Genomic DNA, 21462 nt, shown 5'->3' with positions numbered 1-21462 from the left:
ACGTTGAAGCTCTCTAGCCAATGCCTGTTGTAGGTTTGTACAGTTCATGTTGTATTTTCTCCAGCGTTATAATTGTTTAGAACAGTGGGCCAAGTCCAGTATCAGTAATTTTGTCATGGATGAAAGTAGAATTCTATTCCACTGTGTTTCCCATTTTAAAATGCTTTATTTTGCAAAAAACATACATACAGATGTAAACATAATATGTAGTGTACAACTTACTGTTTAACAGAAAAGAAACCACTAATGAAACTTCTATGTGGATCAAGAAATAGAACATTTTCACTACTGCAGAAATGTGTCCTCAAACTTGACATTCACAGTCTAAACCCTATTGTTCTTCCATAAGTGTAATCACTCCTTTTATTTTCTTTATCTTTTTACTGTCTGAGTGGACATTGCTAAAGACTGAGACTTAGTTTTACCTGGTTTTTGCATTGTATAAATGGAATGATACACACAGTACATGTGCTCTGATGACTGGCTTTCTTTCCTGGACATTATGCATAAGGAGATTTACCCAAGGCACTGGAGGTAAGTATAATTCATTCATGTTTATTCATCTCTCTCTTTAAGTCACTCCAATCAGTCTTTTCCCATGCCATTTCACCTAAACTGTTCTTGTCAAGGTTGCCTATGCCCTTCATCAAGGTTGGACCATTTCTTGTCTCAATTTCAAGCACTAGACCCTTTACACTTCCTCCTGCCTGCTTGTCTCCACCACCTTCAGCTTATTCATCCCACTCATAGATGGGTCCATAGGCAACTAAGAGAGCATGTGCGCAGATCATTAAGTTTTGTGGGAACCATGGAATAGATATGTATGTATACATACAAGGTAGTGAATGTATCTACTACAGACATTCTGAGACATGCAGGAGTCTTCCATTTAACCACTGGAAAGCCATATCAAAAAAATAAATAAAGGTTTAGTTGTTGTCTGTAAAATGGATTCTGGGGGCGAAAAGGATGTAAAAAGAATCTGTCTCTCCTTTGCAAAGGTTAATCAGAAAGGCTATCTCTGGTCATCGGCTCAGCAAAATTTCAGTTTAGAGATGAAATGGTGAAAGACTTCAGGGATGAAGGTATTTTTAAACGTGTTCACAATTCTGGAACTTCTTATATCTTTTATTTTAGTAGAAAATTGATCATCTGGGAAAGGCATTAAATGAAATAAAATTATTTCTTTTATTGCTAAGAGAGATCTATTTCTTTAATTTCCTCGAATGTTAAACTGTCTTTGAAGTCTTATACGCTAAAGCATATTTTTTGAATTATCCAAAAGGGTACTGTTCTTATTCTCATTTTAGTTATTAGTCTGGAAATTGCCACCATTCTGGGATCTCTTAGTGGCAAGTGAGTGAAGACACCGTAAAGTCAGATGGTTTTACATTAGGCTTGGGATTGGTGCCCAGAATTACCACTTCGATGCCAGAACTACATTCTAAGTCTTGCAGCTACTCTTATCTCTGAATATTAGGTAAAATGACCACTTTTTCTTAAGTTACCTAGATAAAGTTTCTTCTCTAAAAAGTACCTTGACTACATTAATTATCCTGGTCACTGTATAAAATTCTTTATTTTGTTCGATGAATTGAGAAAAGACTTTTCCTACTTATGGCACTTTTGCCATGTGCAATTATATACTCCTTAATGTACATCAAATTTTTAAAAAAATCACTAGAATTTCCTCTCTCCTCTGATGCCATTAACTAAGATTAGTATGTCTTCAAAGGCTGACAAAGGCTGTAAATGTGAAAAGGCAGTGACTCCACATCACTGGGGTACGTGAAAAGGTCCTGGGATGGCTATGCTTGTGTTGCATGAAATGCGTTGTGAAATCATGTGTTCCCACCTCATGTTGGCATTCAGTGCCCTCTGGAGAATATAATGGTCCAGTTCTATTAACATATCAGAGTGTGCTTTACAGTCGTTGAGCAGCCAAAAAGTTACAGAGAAATCGTGTGTTTCCATTGCACATTTCACATGATTCTATTTTTATTAGCTCAAACTGACTTAAAGGAATGACAATCCAGCATCCATCACAGGGAGGTCCTACTCATTATCAATTGACGCAGGCAATGCACAAGAAGGCAGACTTTGAACAACCTGTCAGTCTAAGAAATGCAGCTGAAAATGCAGTTTGTTCCTTGAGAATAAGTTGATAGTCCAAGGACAGAAAAAAAATGTTATAGAACTATAAAGGGCAATCAAAGACTGAATGATGCAGTGGTAAATGGGACTGTTTCCTTAATTTTTCTTTCAGGTTTTTTCATCATTAGTGTATAGGAATGCAAGAGATCATGGTGTATGATCCTTTTAATGTGCTGTTGGATTCTGTTTGCTAGTATTTTGTTGAGGATTTTTGCATCTATGGTCATCAGTGATATCGGCCTGTAGTTTTCTTTCTTTGTGACATCTTTGTCTGGTTTTGGTATCAGGGTGATGGTGGCCTCATAGAATGAGTTTGGGAGTGTTCCTCCCTCTGCTATATTTTGGAAGAATTTAAGAAGGATAGGTGTTAGCTCTTCTCTAAATGTTTGGTAGAATTCGCCTGTGAAGCCATCTGGTCCTGGGCTTTTGTTTGTTGGAATATTTTTAATCACAGTATCAGTTAGAGTGCTTGTGATTGGTCTGTTTAAATTTTCTATTTCTTTCTGGTTCAGTCTCGGAAGGTTGTGCTTTTCAAAGATTTGTCCATTTCTTCCAGGTTGTCCATTTTATTATCACAGAATTGCTTGCAGTAATCTCTCATGATCCTTTGTATTTCTGCAGTGTCAGTTGTTACTTCTCCTTTTTCATTTCTAATTCTACTGATTTGAGTCTTGTCCCTTTTTTCTTTGATGAGTCTGGCTAATGGTTTATCAATTTTGTTTATCTTCTCAAACAAGCAGCTTTTAGTTTTATTGATCTTTGTTATTGTTTCCTTCATTTCCTTTTCATTTATTTCTGATCTGATCTTTATGATTTCTTTCCTTCTGCTAACTTTGGGATTTTTTTGTTCTTCTTTCTCTAATTGCTTTAGGTGTAAGGTTAGGTTGTTTATTTGAGATGTTTCTTGTTTCTTGAGGTAGGGTTGTATTGCTATAAACGTAATACACTGATGAAAGGAATTAAAGATAATACAAATAGATGGAGAAGTATACCATGTTCTTGTATTGCAAGAATCAAAATTGTGAAATGACTATATTACCCAAAGCAATCTACAGATTCAGTGCAATCCCTATCAAACTACCACTGGCATTTTTCACAGAACTGGAACAAAAAATTTCACAATTTGTATGGAAACACAAAAGACCCCAAATAGCCAAAGCAATCCTGAGAAAGAAAAATGGAGCTGGAGGAATCAGGCTCCTGGACTTCAGATTAGACTACAAAGCTACAGTAATAAAGACAGTATGGTACTGGCACAAAAACAGAAATATAGATCAATGGAACAGGATAGACAGCCCAGATAAACCCACGCACATATGGTCACCTTATTTTTGATAAGGGAGGCAAGAATATAATGGAGAAAAGACAGCCTCTTCAATAAGTGGTGCTGGAAAAACTGGACAGCTACATGTAAAAGAATGAAATTAGAATACTCCCTAAGACCATACAGAAAAATAAACTCAAAATGGATTAAAGACCTAAATGAAAGGCCAGACACTATAAAACTCTTAGAGGAAAACATAGGCAGAACACTGTGTGACACAAATCACAGCAAGATCCTTTTTGAACCACCTCCTAGGGAAATGGAAATAAAAACAAAAATAAACAAATGGGTCGTAATGAAACTTAAAAGCTTTTGGTTTTGAAAAGACAACCCTCGGAATGGGAGAAAATATTTGTAAATGAAGCAACAGAGAAAGGATTAATCTCCAAAATTTACAAGCAGCTCATGCACCTCCATATCAAAACATCAAACAACCCAATCCAAAATTGGACAGAAGACCTAAATAGACGCTTCTCCAAAGAAAATATACAGATTGCCGAGAAACGCATGAAAGGATGCTCAACATCACTAATCATTAGAGAAATGCAAATCAAAACTACAGTGAGATATCACCTCCCACCTGTCAGAATAGCCATCATCAAAAAATCTACAAACAATAAATGCTGGAGAAGGTGTGGAGAAAAGTGAACCCTCTTGTACTGTTGGTGGGAATGTAAATTGATACAGCCACTATGGAGAACAGTATGGAGGTTCCTTAAAAAAGTAAAAATAGAACTACCATACGACCCAGCAATCCCGCTACTGGGCATATACCCAGAGAAAAAACATAATTCAAAAAGTCACGTACCACAGTGTTCATTGCATCTCTATTTACCATAGCCAGGACATGGAAGCAACCTAAGTGTCCATTGACAGATGAATGGATAAAGAAGATGTGGTACATATATACAATGGAATATTACTCAGCCATAAAAAGAAACGAAATTGAGTTATTTGTAGTGAGGTGGATGGACCTAGAGTCTGTCATACAAAGTGAAGTAAGTCAGAAAGAGAAAAACAAATACCATATGCTAACACATATATATGGAATCTAAAAAAAAAATAGTGGTTCTGAAGAACCTAGGGGCAGGACAGGAATAAAGACATAGGTGTAGAGGATGGACTTGAGGACACGGGGAGGGGGAAGGGTAAGCTGGGACGAAGTGAGAGAGTGGCATGGACATATATACACTACCAAACGTAAAATAGATAGCTAGTGGAAAGCAGCTGCATAGCACAGGGAGATCAGCTCAGTGCTTTGTGACCACCTAGAGGGGTGGGATAGGGAGGGTGGGAGGGAGGCTCAAGAGGGAGGAGATATAGGGATATATGTATATGTATAGCTGATTCACTTTGTTATACAACAGCAGCTAACACAACATTGTAAAGCAATTATAGTCCAATAAGGATGTTAAAAAAATAATTAAAAAGTTTTTAAAAGGGGATGAACTATTGATAGACACAACAAATTGAATGAACTTCAGTGAAGTTACACTGAGTGAAGAAAAACAATCTCAAAAAAGATACAAAACGCATAATTCCATTTATGTAACAACTGTAAAATAACATAGTTATAAACATGGAGAAACAGGATAGTGTGGCCAGAGGCTAAGGGTGAAGGTGGAGGGGACAGGAGAGTAGTGGCTGTAAAGGGGTCAGACAAGGGAGTCTTGTGGTGATGATTCAATTGAGTTTCTTGATTGCTGTGTGGGTTATGCAAGGCTACCCATGTGATAAAACTGTGTAGAGCTATAAACACACACACACAAATAGTACATGTATAACTCATGAAATCTCAATAAGGTCTATGAATTGTGCCAATATCAGTATTTTGATTTTGCTATTGAACTGTAGTTGTATAAAATGTGAACACTGGGTGAGGCTGAGGGAAGGGTAAGCAGGTCTTCCTTGTACATTTGTTTGAAACTCCCTGTGAACCTATAACTATTCCAAAATATAAAGAAAAAAGATAATTAAAACAAAAAACTCTGCCTTCAAAGCTCCCTGATGCCAGCTTTGCATAGTAGTGATTCTGTGTGTACATGCATGCATGCGTTGTGTGCACCAGTAATTATGATAATTCTGTGGACTTTAAATTGTCTTTGCTCAGAAATATGACTGTCATGCATATGAAGGGTGGGGTGACTGAGCAGATAAACTAATCCATTTCCTAGTTTTCACATAGCTTTACAATGGGGTATTTTCTTCTAAATGGTTTAATAGGGTTGAGGGTCAAAAAATTTCAAAAGTTAAGTATGAGAGTGACAGATGATTATCTGCCTGAAATCTTCTCACTGCTTCTTCATCAGTTAAGGAATCCTGATTTCATTCCCAGTGGTAATGTTCCCATCCAGCATCTAGGTGTGGCCCTGTGATTTTTAATCAATAAGACATAGGTAGATTTAACCATTGTGAAGTGCTGTGTCAGAATCTAGGCATGCTCTTCAAAGTGAGATGGCTTATTCTGAAAGTGCCTCCTTTAGGGTCTGAACCCCTTTACCTTTCTTACTGCCTGCAGTGTGGATGTGATGTCTGGTGTTCCAGCAGCCATTATGAAGACATGCTTCAGCATAAGAATGGAAGCCATGTGTGGAGAGAACACAGGAGACATGTGAGGGGAGCCTGGGTCCTGGTGAGTGTCTTGGTCCTGGGCCTGCTCAGGATGCTCAGTCAATCTCTGTCCTTTTTATTATTTTTTTTAATGTGAAGGGATAAACATAAGCCACTGATTTGGGGATGGGGGTGGTTTCTTCTTTTTAGCAGTCAAATCTAATCCCAAAATATATATATCTTGAATAGGGAAAGACTTAATGATAAATGCAGGGAAGACCTTGGTCAGAGGCGGGAGATAGGACATTTATGTAACATATTTGTATGGCAATCTTGACACTCCTTTCAGTATTAGGACAGACTTCACTAGTCTTCATTTCAGAGTTTTTCAAGTGATGATTAAAAATATGTATTCTTATACAAGATGGCCTGACTGTTGAGAGATTTTTGCTTTTGGCTACCTGTGGGTGTTTGTGTGTGTGTGCACAGGGGGCAGGGAGGGGACATAGATATGAGCTATTCTTACTCTCTGAGAGATGTACTATGGCAAATTATCAAACTATTTTTTTTTGAAATATTTTATCATAAAATTAAAAACCTGCACTATTTTTCCTAAGGTCAGTTAAGAAACGACAGTGGAATGTGCAGGATTTACATACTGGCTTGTTCTTAGATATGTTCACCAGTCATTCCTCTCTCAGTTGAAATAGATGCTGAGTCCTAAAATAAAGTTGAATTGCAGACTTTTGTCTCACTATTAATTCTTCATTCTGCTCTTGACTTGGGTGGGTGTATGTGCACAAGCTGAGGTTTGTATGACTTATCTATAACTGCTTTTGTCATGGGTGCTGCTTCTGCCTTTAATATATGTATTAATGTATGTGTGTGTATATACATGTGTGTGTATGTACTTATGTACGTATGTTATGGCATATGTATATATGTACGTGCACACATGGGGATGTTTCAAACATGACCAGATTATATTTACATGTATATGTAAATCCCCCATATACAGTTGCATATTTCTACCTCTCCAGACATTTTCTCTTTTCTTTTCAGCACTCGCCTTTACCTTAATGGTGCTGCGGTTTTCTCTCACAGTAAGCTTACCTTCCTGGTACCAGCTGATAACTAAGCAGAAGGAAAACAGGATATTTAACTTTCCCAGTGCTTCCTACCACTTTCTCTGTTCTGTAGAACTTACTGTGATCTCACATGCTCTGTGTTTTATGTATTTCTCTTTTTTATTGCCGGCTTCTCTCACTAGATTATAAATCCTGTGGGGGAGCCAAGATTTCTTCTTTTGTTTACTGGTGTATTCCTAGCACCTAGGGTAATACCTGGTGCCTTGTAAGCATTAAGTAATATTCGTTGCATGAATGGATTAGTTCTAGTCACTGGTAAAAAGAGTTACTAATGGAAAAGTCCTTTTAAAGAAATACAATTTCAGAGTTCAGTTCTATGAGCTGTTCAAATTTCCCATCTTAGCAGAGGCATCAGATAATAACATTTCAGAAGGAGGCCTCTTCCTCAGGGCAGATTCTTTTGGATGTCCTTTACTTTTACTATTTCCCATGTCATTTGCGAGGGGACTATTATGTGCTTAAAAATGTAAACTTCCAAATTATTTGGGGAATAGTAAAGTGTAAAGGATGTCTGAAAGAAACTACCATTAGAAAGAGGCCACTTCTAAAATGATACTGTCTTTGACTATTTGAGGTGGAAGACACCTCGGCAGGAAATGATGACGATTCTCCTGATAGGAAGCTGAGTGGCCCAAGGTAACTCAGAGCCTAGCTTTCCTACAGGCACAACCGGGAAGCCAGCCAGCATCGCTGGAGCCCAAGACATGACTGTGCTCTCACGCTCAAGAATGCTGGGCTTCCTTGGTGGCGCAGTGGTTGAGAGTCCACCTGCCGATGCAGGGGACATGGGTTTGAGCCCCAGTCCGGGAGGATCCCATGTGCCGCGGAGTGGCTGGGCCCGTGAGCCATGGCCGCTGAGCCTGCGCGTCCGGAGCCTGTGCTCCGCAGTGGGAGAGGCCACAACAGTGAGAGGCCTGCCTACCGCAAAAAAAAAAAAAAAAAAAAGAATGCTACGACCTTGAGCAAATTACATAACACGACTTAGCCTCAGTGATGGTGATGTTTTATTTACATCTACCCAATAATGTATGGGGTAGATGTGACTAAAACATGAGAACGTTTAACAGCATTTGCTGTTATTCATCCCTCATGCTATTTCCGTTACACATTTATGAGTGTTGGTTGCTAAGTATTTTCTCAGGTGAAATTAGGTGACTTTGCTGGGAGGATTTGGCAGACTTTTTGGCCCATTATGTATTGCTATCTGAAAAAGAATAAACCCTTTTAAAATATTACTTGTTAGCTTTTCTATGCTTTAATTTTGGCTAATTGTAGACACACAAAATGGAATCCCGTTCATTTTGATAATTAGCATTGCATATTCCTTTAGAACCATTTAGTATTTAACTGTACTACTGATGTATGGGGTCTTTTCACTATTTTGAAATGAGAAGGCTCTGTCAGGGACATAGTTCCATCCTGATAAAGGATACGAGTTACTTAAGCTAAAGGACATAAGGACAGAGGCTGTATTCAATGTCTTTGCCCATAGAAATTTATCTTCTGCGTTCTTACATTTTACAAAATCCACAAAGTGTCTTGCGTTAAGAATTTACTTTATTCGATATACTTTGCCTTGGAGCCAAAGCTGTGAATGAATATTTTTGAGCCGTTACGGACAGATTCTGCCACATGCTAAGAACGTGGAGATGGGGTGGGGGGGCGTAGTGTCTGCGCTCTCTGAGCTCAGAGCTTATTCAGGTGCCTGAGACATCGCAGGGCACGCGATGGGTCTTCTGACAGAGAGGTGACGGGAGCATGCAGCTGGACCCCTTACAGAGCAGCCCTGCTCCAGCCGGGCTCCCAGGAGGAAGTGGGTTTGTGTAGCAGTGGATGTCCCACCGTCGGAGGAGGAGAGGGTCCTCTTTCAGGCAGTGAGGCTACATCAAGAAGAATAGGTGAGGCACAGAGCAAGAGGAAGGAGGAGGGTTCAAAACTGCTCAGAGGGTGAAGTGCAGGAGAATGTGGCAGAGTGACAGTGACAGCTGGGGTGGCAACGAAAACTGGCCCCTTTCCCTAAGCCTTTTTGAGACACCTGAAAGTGAAGAATTGCCTGCAAGAGCCTTCAAAATAGCTTCTCTGGGTGTTTACAGAAGAATTTCCAAGTTGTTTATTATATATATGAATTATTGGGTAGTGTTTTGTAGGATGGCATCCTAGAACTTAGATAAGCAAACTGCCATCTCCACAACTCTGCTGGTCACATATTTAGAAAGATCATATAGGTTTGAAGGTATATTGTAATGAAAGGTAGACACTGAATTTTTAAGCCAAATTACTCAAGGATAAATAGAACATAAAATATGTAATTTATTTTTCTTATTCCCAGCTCACTGCTCCCAACACAAATAGAATTCCTTGCTGTATTTCAGGTACCTTTTTGTAAACAATATTAAGTGTATTCTGTCGGTTTATGCAGATACTATATCATCTTTAAAATTCAGTTTCATTCATCAGAAACTCTGAATATTTCCAAATTCTGTTCACATCTTACATAGTATTCAAGCGTAGTTACATTCTCTATGGATGAAATTCTTTTAACCATTCTAAGTTAGAATTTCTGAGCCTCTGGCATCCCCTGAATGGAGACCCAGGTAGAAAATGGTTCCCCAGGAATTTATCACATGGTGAAGGCTGTAAGAGCAATTCTACTTACTGCTTTTTTCTGTCTTAAATTCCTTCTTCTGTTTCCATCACAGTAGTTTGTGCTTTCCTTCCCAACATACAGAAAATTCTTAAAAAATGTGCAGGTCACTCTCCCTCCATCACCTCAGTCTTCATGTTTGGTGAAAGATATTCATGACTGACCTCAGTGTAACAGCAAAGCACAGAGTGATTTTTCATCAACTTGTTAATGATCACAGAGCTTTTCCTGTTCCAGCTGTTCATATTCTGTTACCAAGGCTCTTGTAGTTCAGACCTTTCATTTTTGGGTAAAGTCAGATGTGCCTAAGTAAGAACAAGGGCTGGCAGTTAACCAAAAACTTTTAGGATAAAGTAGCAAACCTTGACAGGGTTTAAAAAATCTTTATATAAAACAATATAGACAAATCTATGGCTTTTTTATTGAAGTATAACTGCTTTACAATGTTGTATTAGTTTCTGCTGTACAATGAAGTGAAGCAGCTATGTGTATACGTATATATCCTTCCTCTTGGACCTCCCTCCCACCCCACCCCACTTCTTGCCCATCTAGGTCATCACAGAGCACCGAGCTGAGCTCCCTGTGCTATACAGCAGGTTCCCACTAGCTATCTATTTTACGCACGGTAGTGTATATATGTCAATCCTAATCTCCCAAGTCATCCCACCCTCCCCTTCCCCTGTGTCCACATGTCCATTCTCTACGTCTACGTCTCTATTCCTGCCCTGCAAATAGGTTCATCTGTACCATTTTTCTAGATTCCACATATATGTGTTAATATACAATATTTGTTTTTCTCTTTCTGACCGACTTCACTCTGTATGACAGACTTTAGGTCCATCCACATCTTTATAAATGACCCAATTTCATTCCTTTTTATGGCTGAGTAATATTCCATTGTATATATGTACCACATCTTCTTTATCCATTCATCTGTTGTTGGACATTTAGGTTGTTTCCATGTCCTGGCTATTGTAAATAGTGCTGCAATGAACATTTTGGTACATTTGTCATTTTGAATTATGGTTTTCTCAAGGTATATGCCCAGTAGTGGGTTTGCTGTGTCATATGGTAGTTCTATTTTTAGTTTTTTAAGGAACCCCCATACCATTCTCCACAGTGGCTGTATTAATTAATATTCCCACTAACAGTGCAAGAGGGTTCCTTTGTCTCCATACTCTCTCCAGCACTCATTTTTTTGTAGATTTTTTGATGATGGCCATTCTGACCAGTGTGAGGTGATACCTCATTGTAGCTTTGATTTGCATTTCTCTAATAATTAGTGATATTGAGCATATTTTCATGTTCCTCTGGGCCATCAGTATGTCTTCTTTGGAGAGATGTCTATTTAGGTCTCCTGCCCATTTTTTGATTGGGTTGTTTGTTTTTTGATATTGAGCTGCATGAGCTGCTTGTAAATTTTGGAGATTAATCCTTTGTCAGCTGCTTCATTTGCAAATATTTTCTCCCATTCTGAGGGCTGTCTTTTGGTCTTATGTATGGTTTCCTTAGCTGTACAAAAGCTTTTAAGTTAAATTAGGTCCCATTTATTTATTTTTATTTTTCATTGCTCTAGGAGGTGGGTCAAAAAAGATCTTGATGTGTTTTACATCAAAGAATTAATCATAATTCCATGAAAAATTCTGGTTTGGTCAAACATGTGTTTTGATACCATGTCTCTGACATGAAAAATAAGCTTATAATTAGGTCAAAGCCATAATACTTGTTAATCCAAGTGATTCTTGAAAATTGATGCAGATTATCTATAATGACCGTGTTTTGGGTCATTTCCTGAATATTAAACAAAGTGTAGGGTTAGCTGCCCTCAACATTTTCATTCCTTAAGATTATTTATTCCACAGGAGTGGTGTGAGTTGAAATGATTACTGCTTAATTAACACATTTTTCTAGATTTCTGATGTTTCCAGAATAAAATGGTGTGTTTTGGAAGCATAGAAGATTTCATTTTTTATGGAGCACTGAAAGTAGTCATTTTAAAAGAAATCTTTCCTTCTGTGTGTGATGGAAGAAGGAATCTGTGAAAAGGGAGCTTTGGTTGAGTTTTGCTCCGGGACATTCTCTTTCATATGTTGTTTCTAAAGAAGACACGTTAGGGTTGCTGTGTGTTGTGTACTGCAGCCATTTAGCTGCTTTCTTCTGCACAGACTTTTCGTGTGTGACCACTTTTAGAGGTTTAATGTGAACAATTGCACCGCCCCTTAGAATCATGTTATTATTGTTTTATTATTGTGGAAATGAAGATAGTACTCACGTAAATTCCTTGACATTCAGCTCCTCTTGGAAACATGCAGATAACATGCTAAGTTTGGAACTTGAGTCGGGTTCTCCTGAGTTTTTAAAGGTGTTATCTGATATTTGTCTTTCTCTATCTGGCTTATGTCACTTAGTATGATAATCTCTAGGTCCATCCGTGTTGTTGCAAATTACATTATTTCATTCTTTCTTCATGGATGGGTAATATTCCATTGTGTTTGTGCGTGTGTGTGTCTTTGTGTGTGTGCGTATATATATACCACATCTTCATTACCATTCATCTCTGTCCTTGGACATTTAGGTTGCTTCCATGTCTTGGCTATTGTAAGGAGTGCTGCAGTGAACATTGGGGTGCATGTATCCTTTCAAATTTTGGTTTTCTCCATATATATGCCCAGGAGTAGGATTGCAGAATAATATGTTAGCTCTATTTTTAGTTTTGTAAGGAACCTCCATTCTGTTCTCCGTAGTGGCTGCACCAGTTTACATTCCCACCAACACTGTAGAAGGATTCTCTTTTCTCCACACCCTCTTCAGCGTTTATTATTTGTAGTTTTTTAATGATGGCCACTTTGACCAGTGTGAGGTGATACCTTATTGTAGTTTTGACTTGCATTTCTTTAATTAGTGATGTTGAGCATCCTTTCATGTGCCTTTTGGCCATCTGTATGTCTTCCTTGGAGCAATGTCTATTTAGATCTTCTGCCCATTTTTGATTTTTTTTTTTTTTGATGTTGAGCTGCATGAGCTGCTTGTATGTTTTGGTGATTAATCCCTTTTTGGCCACATCATTTGCAAAACAAGAACAGGTCCTGCAAAATGAGAATTCCATACACCTCTGGAAGTCATTTCCTCAATACTAAAGAACATTTTTTTCATGCTTTTACAAATGTTCATTTTACTGAACATTTCCTTTGGTTAGATTATTTTCAGCGCATATCTACTTTTTATATCCAAGTACCCAAAGTCCTTTCTCTGTAACACATGGGCTGTCCTTTAAAACCTTGCTGGCGGGCATATCAACTTCACACGACAGCTTCCTCAAAAGGTGCCCTGAGTAGTTTAATTACATGTTCCTGTGAATCACGGGATGTCAGCTCTTTTTTAAATTGCGGTCTAAATGCCATATAACATTATATTAGTTTCAGATGTACAACATAAAATTTGATATTTATATATACTGTGAAATGACCACCACAGTAAGTCTAGTTACCATCTGTCAGCATCCACAGTTACAAAATTTTTTTTCTTGTGATGAGAACTTTTAAGATCTACTCTCTTAGGAAGTTTCTAATATGCAATTCAGTATTATTAGCTATTGTCATCATGCTCTATATTACATCCCATGATTTACTTTTATAACTGGAAGTTTGTACCGTTTAACCCCCTTCACCTGTTTTTCCCACCCACCCTCTACACACACTCTCTAACGTTGGGATTTGTAAAACTTCACTAAAGATAAACCTCTGATATGCGTATGTTTCCCTTTCCTGGAAACTGTCTTTAAAAAAAAAACAGATTACTGTAAGCTGTAAAATATTTGTTCTTACAGACTCATGGATTCATAGACAAAAATGAAAATAAATGAGGAAATTACAGGCTTTGTGTCTCTTCATCCCAATATTCTTACCACTAACATCTGTTCTAATATCCAAAGATGACAAAGGAGCCTTTACATAAGTCTCATATCCATAGTATATACATATTATTCTTATTTCAGTGTTTGCTTTGTTTTAAGGTGGTACAGATCTTGATCTGTGAACAAGGGTGGAAGTCGGCAGCAGAATTAGGTGCCAATTTCAGGACATTACAAACTGATTGATTATAAAACCTGTATTTCTAAACATCTGAGTTTCATGTGTTAACGTATTTCATATTTGAAATGGATTTCAGAAATGTATTTACATTGTTTCCTATGCCAAGGTAGTTCTACTCTTTTCTTCTTTTTCCCTCTTTTCACCTTTTATAAATAAAGACAAATTCTGTTATTGCTAAATCACAGTTGTCAGCTAAACACATACAAACACACATACACAAGAAAGAAAGGTTTACACAGTTGGGGCCCATGCGCCCTGATGCTGTACAAAGGCACATTTAATACAGTATAGTCCATCAGACTATGGTCACTAATATGCATTCACAATTTTATTGACTTCCTGATATAATATTTTCAAAGAGCAGGCCATACATCCTTAATGTATACTGAAATGTCTTTTAAATTTTTGTCTTTGTCTTGGTGGCTATCAACAACCTTCACGTGAATGGCAGACGCTCCCCCAAACTCCCCTCTCTGCTCATCCATCCTCACTCCCTGAAATCCCAGCCTTTGGAACCTGTCCTTTCTTCCTCTCCCCTTTCTGCTGATTTTGATCTCTCTTCAATCTCCTGGAGGAAATCTGGGTCATTTAAAATTTCTCTTTCTCTCTACCTGCTGTCTAGATCTGTTTCACAAATACTCAGGAAACGAGCTGGCCAAGAAAATACTGTTATTTAGCAGGTGGGTGAGAGATTCAGTTTCTCAATTTTGTTCTCACCTCCTAGTATCCCATTCAGTCCATATTCAAATCCACTCTTTAAAAATTGAGGAAGAAAAAAAAGTCAACAACTATACATGTAAATGGAATGTCTTAATGAAAAAATTTCCCCTATTTTAAAAATTACTGAGTTAGGATTAATTTTTTGCATTGATTCCACTTGGCCTCTTGACTACTAAGATAGTTTTATGAAAAGCCTTTGCTCTGTTCATCTTTAATGTTCTGATGCTTCTGGGAATTCTAGATTTATCATAGTAGGAAGCAGAAAAATGGTTAAGGTAAGAACACTTCACTAAATTAGTAGAAGTCATCCCTTTATAAAAATGGGTGAGATCATTGAATGTTAACAATGCCCCCCTCTGCATGTATGGTGTGAGCAACTTATCATTAATAGACCCATTTTCATATCATCTAACACACCCAGTCTCATTTTAATGAGATTTAATGAGGATTGCTATAGAAAGACAATAAATGAAAAGAAGGATTTGCTAGGATTGAGAAGCTACCTTAATCGAGAAACATTTAAGTGAGACATTGAAAAACATGAAAAATTCTTGCTAATAAAATGATGTGAGAAATAAGGTTATGTTTAGGTGCATTTTGTCAAATTAATCTTTTTTTCCCCATTACAATCAATCTTTGGAACTTCCCAACATTCTTAAGATGTAAAAAAGCACAGCAACAATCTCTACCCTTTTGTATGCTTCACTGGTTTGGAATTAATAATAGCAATTGTTCTGTTTTATGCAGCCTTCCATACAAATGATAAAATATGTTAAAGAAAATAATTCCTTCATAAAATAGTAAACTGCAGAATACAAATCAGTGTAGAAAACATATTCACAGACCTTCAACAAGTCAATAAATCACTGGATGGGAAAAAAGAAAAGGAAGCCAGTTTTTGTGATGCTAATCAGTTGATGTAAGATAGTAACATGACTTAAAATAATATGCTAAGTTTTTTCATCCTCAACTTCTCCCCAAAATGAGAACAACATATTATTAATCTATGGAGGAAAACACTACAAGTTTAATTTGGGAAATGGGTGTCTACTTCTATTCTCTTTTAAACTATTATATAGCTCTTTGGCCAGACATAAATCTGTCCGTGAATTATACACATGTGACTTGTAATGCCTGTCTTCACAGTTTGCTATTTTCTTTTCCTAGAATTCCCTTTCTCATCTCTACCTAATAGAAATGTACTCATCCATCAAGATTCATGCTCAGTTACTACTTATATAGTTTAATCCTACTATCTCTAATAAGGATTAACCTCTTTTGGATGACATGTCTTTATATTAGAAAAATGTTAACCTTTTACAAAATTATCTCTAAATGTAATTCAATTCAACTAAAATCTCTTTTTTGTATGTATATTATTGCTGATGTTTTGGGGTGGGTGGAAAATGGAAAATCATTTAATATCTTATAGAAGAATATATGTGTGAATATTATAAGTAATCATCAAAGGAAACATTACTAAGTTGTATTTTGCCATACTGGACAAAATCAATACAACAAAAAACTTGTTATAAATCATGATCAAGGCACTGTGGGGTTGTCATAGAAACACACAAATGTATCTGTTTCTAAGAGTACCACTGAAAAGATGGTAATGCATACTACACCTAACATTTGTTTTAGTTTCAATATTCTATGATGGGGCTTCCCTGGTGGTGCAGCGGTTGAGAGTCCACCTGCCGATGCAGGGGACATGGGTTCGTGCCCTGGTCTGGGAGGATCCCACATGCCGCGGAGCGGCTGGGCCCGTGAGCCATGGCCGCTGAGCCTGCGCGTCCGGAGCCTGTGCTCCGCAACGGGAGAGGCCACAACAGTGAGAGGCCCGCCTACCGCAAAAAAAAAAAAAAAAAAAAAAAAAAAAAATATATATATATATATATATATATATTCTATGATATTGCAGAGGAATTATTTATCTATCTATCTATCTATATATCTATATATATACGCCAATATATACACACACACCACATCTTCTATATCTATCCATCCATCCTGGAAACAGGTTGTTTCCGTGTCTTGGCTATTGTAAACAGTGCTGAAATAAATGAACATAGGGGTGCCTATATCTTTTGAGACAGATTAATTTTCCTGCAGATAAATGTCTGGAAGTAAAATTGTCGGTTCATATGGCAGTTAAATTTTTAGTTTTTTGAAGTACCTCCATACTGTTTTCCATAGTTGCTGCATCAATTTACATTCCTCCTAATAGAACACAAGTCTTCCCTCTTCTCCACATCCTTGGCAACACTTGTTATTTCTTGTCTTCTCCAGGATAGCCATCCTAACAGGTACGAGGTAATATTGTGGTTTTGATTTGCATTTCTGTGATGATTAGTGAAGTTGAGCACCTTTTCATATACCTGTTGGCCACTTTTATGTATTCTTTTGAAAAAAGTCTATGTAGATGCTCTGCTTATTTTTAATCAAATTGTTCTTTTGCTATTAAGTTGTATAAGTTCTTTATATACTGGGGATATATATGTATATAATGATATATAAATATGTAATATATACATATATATTTATACTTATATAAATATATGTTTATATAAATAATATATACATATATGTCATATATAAAGGTAAATAAATATATAAATAAATACTATGTATAGATATCCAAAATATATTTAAAAAGCCAATATTTGGATATGTATATAGTTGAGAAATATTTTGTCCCATTTTGTAGGTTGCCTTTTCATTCTGTTGATGGTTTACTTTGCTGTGCAGAAGTTTTAAGTTTGATAGTGTCCCAAATATTTATTTTTGCTTTTTTTGCCCTTGGTTTTGCTACCAGATTCAAAGAAACTATTTCCAGGATGGGATAAGTAGCTTACTGCCCATGTTTTTTTCTGGGAGTTTTATAGTTTCAGGTCATACATTCAAGAAATTATTCCATTTTGAGTTAATTTTTCTGTATGGTATAAGAAAGGGTTCTGGTTTCATTCTTTTGCACGGCTGTCCAATTTTCCAAACATAATTTGTTGAAGAGACTGTCCTTCTCCAGTGTATATTCTTGGCTTTTTTGTTGTAATTTAATTGAGCATATATGTGTGTATTTATTTATGGGATCTCTGTGTTCCACTGATCTATATGTCTGTTTTTACACCAAAAGCATACTGTTTTGATTACTATGGCTTTGTAATATAATTTGAAATCAGTAAGCATGATGTCTCCAGCTTTCTTCCTCCTCAAGTTTGTTTTGGCTATTCAGGATTTTTTTTGGTTCCATATAAATTTTAGGATATTTGTTGTATTTCTGTGGAAAATGCCATTGGAATTTTGATAGGGTTTGCTTTGAATCTCTAGGTTGCTTTGGTTAGTATGAACATTTTAACAGTATTAATTCTTTCAATCCCTGAACACAGACTGTCTTTCAACTTATTTGTGTTTTGTTTAATTTACTTAATATCTAATAGTTTTCAGTGTACAGCTCATTCACCTCCTTAGTTAAATTTATTCTTTATATTCTATTCTTTCTGATGCACTTAAATAATTGTTTTCTTAATTCTCTTTCTGATAGTTCATTATCAGTGTCTAGAAGTACAACAGATGTTTGTATATTGATTTTGTATCCTATATCTTTACTAAGTTCAGTTATTTTTTTTCTAATTTCAGTTATTAATTCTAACAGCTTTTTTTGGGTAGAGTCTTTAGGGTTTTCTGTAGATAATAACATTTTAATTACAAATAGAGACATCTTTACTTGTTCCTTATTTAGTTATTTATTGCTTTTTCTTGCTTAATTGTCCTGGCTAAGACTTTTAGAACTGTGTTGAATTAAAGTGGCGAGACTGTCATTCTTGTCTTGCTCTTGATCTTAGAGGAAAATCTTAGTTTTCACAATTGAGTCTGATGTTAGCTATGGGCTTGTCGTATATGGAGTTTATTATATTAAGGTATGTTCCTACTGTAATCACTTTGTTAAGGGTTTTTATCATGATGCATTTTGAATGTTTTTTATGAATCTATTGAAATGATCATGTAATTTTGATCCTTTGTTTTGTTAATGTAGCGCATCACAGTTTTTGATTTGTGGATGTTGAACCATCCTTGCATCCTTTGACTAAATCCCAGTTGATCATGGTGTATGATCTTTTAAATGTTTAATTCACTTTACTAAATTTTTGTTGAGAAGTTTTGCATTTATATTCATCAGGGATATTGTCCTGTAATTTTTTTTTTCTTAAAGTGTCCTTGTCTGGTTTTGGTATCAGGGTAATGCTGTTCTCATATAATGAGTTTGCAAGTGTTTCCTCTTTTATAATTTTTGGAAGAATTTGAGAAGAATTGGTGTCAATTCTTTAATGTTAGGTCAGATTCATTAGTGAAGGCATCTGGTTCTAGATTTTTTTTGTTGTTGGGAGGTTTTTGATTAATGATTTAATCTCTTTACTTTAGATTGTTCTGTTTAGATTTTTTATGTCTTCCTGATTCAGTTTGGTAAGTTGTATGTTTCTAGAAATTTATCCATTTCTTCTCAGTTGTCCGATTTATTAGCGTATAATTGTTCATAGCAGTCTCTTATTCTTTTTTTTTTTTTTTTTTTTTTTTTTTTTCTGTACGCGGGCCTCTCACTGCTGTGGCCTCTCCCGTTGCGGAGCACAGGCTCCGGACACACAGGCTCCGCGGCCATGGCTCGCGGGCCCAGCCGCTGCGCGGCATGTGGGATCTTCCGGGATAGGGGCACGAACCCGTGTCCCCTGCATCGGCAGGCGGACTCTCAACCACTGCGCCACCAGGGAAGCCCCTAGTCTCTTATTCTTTGTATTCCAGTGGTATCAATTAATATCGCATCATTTATTTCTGATTTTATTTATGAGTTCTCTTTTTTTCTTGGTGAGTCTAGTTAAAGTTTTGTTTATTCTGTTTATAATTTTTAAAAAGCAGCTCTTAGTTTTATTGATTTTTAAAATCATGTTTCTAGTCTCTGTTTCATTTTATTCATATACCTTGAGGTATAAAATTAGGTTGTTTATTTGAGCTCCTTTTTGTTTCTTGAGGTAGGCATTTATCACTGTGAACTTCCCTCTTATAACTGATTTTGCTGCATCCCATAGGTTTTGGTATGTTGTATTTTCATTTTTACTTGTCTCAAGATATTTTTTTATTTCTCTTGATTTCTTCTTTGACTCATTGATTGTTCAGTACCATGTTGTTTAATCTCCACATATTTGTGTAATTTTCCAGTTTTCCCCTTATAAGAATCTTGTCTAATTTTAATAGACACATTTTATGGTATGGATGTACTTTATGGACCATTTACTATAAAAATATTCACTTTGTTGCCATTTTTACGATTATGAAGAATGATTTAATAAACATCCTAGTTAATATATTATTTTATAATAATTCCTTTCTAAGGGATAGATCCCTAAGAATGTATGAGGGCATTGATCTAAGCCTATCTATCTGTCTATCTATCTATCTGTCATCTATCTATCTATCATCTATTTATTTAAAATACATTGTCAGAGTTCTTTTCAAGAAATCTTTGACACTTACTCTTTTGATCAAATGGGCAGGAGTGTACCTTTTTCCCCATTTGTTTACCAGTGATGACATTTTTTTTGGTTTTTAAGTTTTGCCTTCCTGATGGGTATAAAATTATATTTCATATTTATTTTAATTTGCATTTATCTGAATACCATACAGTGCTCCAACAAAAGGGTGGATACAGAGGTATTAGCAAGAAGGAACAGTTTAGCAGGTGGTGACTTTGGGGCAGTAGATGGCTTACTTCTCCTGAAAGTAAACACATGGATGAAATAACTAGTCAGGTATTTTACCTCTTTTTATGCCAAACTCAACTATTTTCCTCTAGTTCCTTAATTTATCTTCCATTTTTTCTCTTCCCTCCCCTCCTCCTTTCTTCTCTTACCTCCCCCCTCCTTGTTTCTTCCCATCCTTTCTTTCTGTTTTCACTTTCTCACTCCTATTTCTTCAATTTTTCTGCCTGATTATAAGAAATTTGTCATACAGCTATTTCCACATAAGGACACAAAGATATTCATTGGGGAAATGTTTGGAAAAATGAGAACAACTCATGAAAAAATACCATTATTTGACTAACTCAATAAAAATTCCAACGCCTTGCTCATTTAATTGAATTCATTACTTCCTTTGCCCACCTTCCCTGCCACCAGGAGTGGCCATTTCATATCTTTCTGGCAATGTTGTGATGAACTCCCTCAGCTTTTGTTTGTTCAGGAAAGACTTTATATCTTTTTTATTTCTGAAAGACAGCTTTGCTGAGTATAGAATTCTTGGTTGACATTTTTTTCTTTCAATATTTTGAATATATCATCTCATTTTCTCCTAGCCTGAAAATTTTCTGTTGAGAAATCTGCTGATGTTTTATGGGGGGTTCCCTTGTATGTAACTTGTCTCTTCTCTCTTGCTGCATTCCTTTGTCTTTGACTTTTGATGATTTAATGATAATGTCTCAGGGTAGCCCTATTTGGGGGTCAACCTCTCTGGGGACTTTTGGGCCTCATAGATTGAATGTCTGTTTCCTCAGATTTGGCTAGTTTTCTACCAGTACTGCTTTAAATATACCATTTGTCCTTTTCTCTTTATTTTTCTCCTCTGGAATTCCATTAATGTATTGTTTCTTTTGATTTTGTCAAACAAATCCCACAGGATTTTTTCACTCTTTTTTTTTTTTCTCCTCTGACTGAATAATTTCCAAGTCATTGATTCTTTCCTTTGAATAGTTGAGTCTGTTGTTGAAGCTCTGTATAGAATTCTTGAGTTCAGTCATTATAGTATTCAGTTCTAGGTTTTGTCTTTTTTTATGGTTTCTGT

Source organism: Mesoplodon bidens (genome assembly GCF_964165515.1).
Source record: "Mesoplodon bidens genome assembly, chromosome: 6".
NCBI lineage: Eukaryota > Metazoa > Chordata > Mammalia > Artiodactyla > Ziphiidae > Mesoplodon > Mesoplodon bidens.
This window is presented reverse-complemented; position numbering follows the sequence as displayed.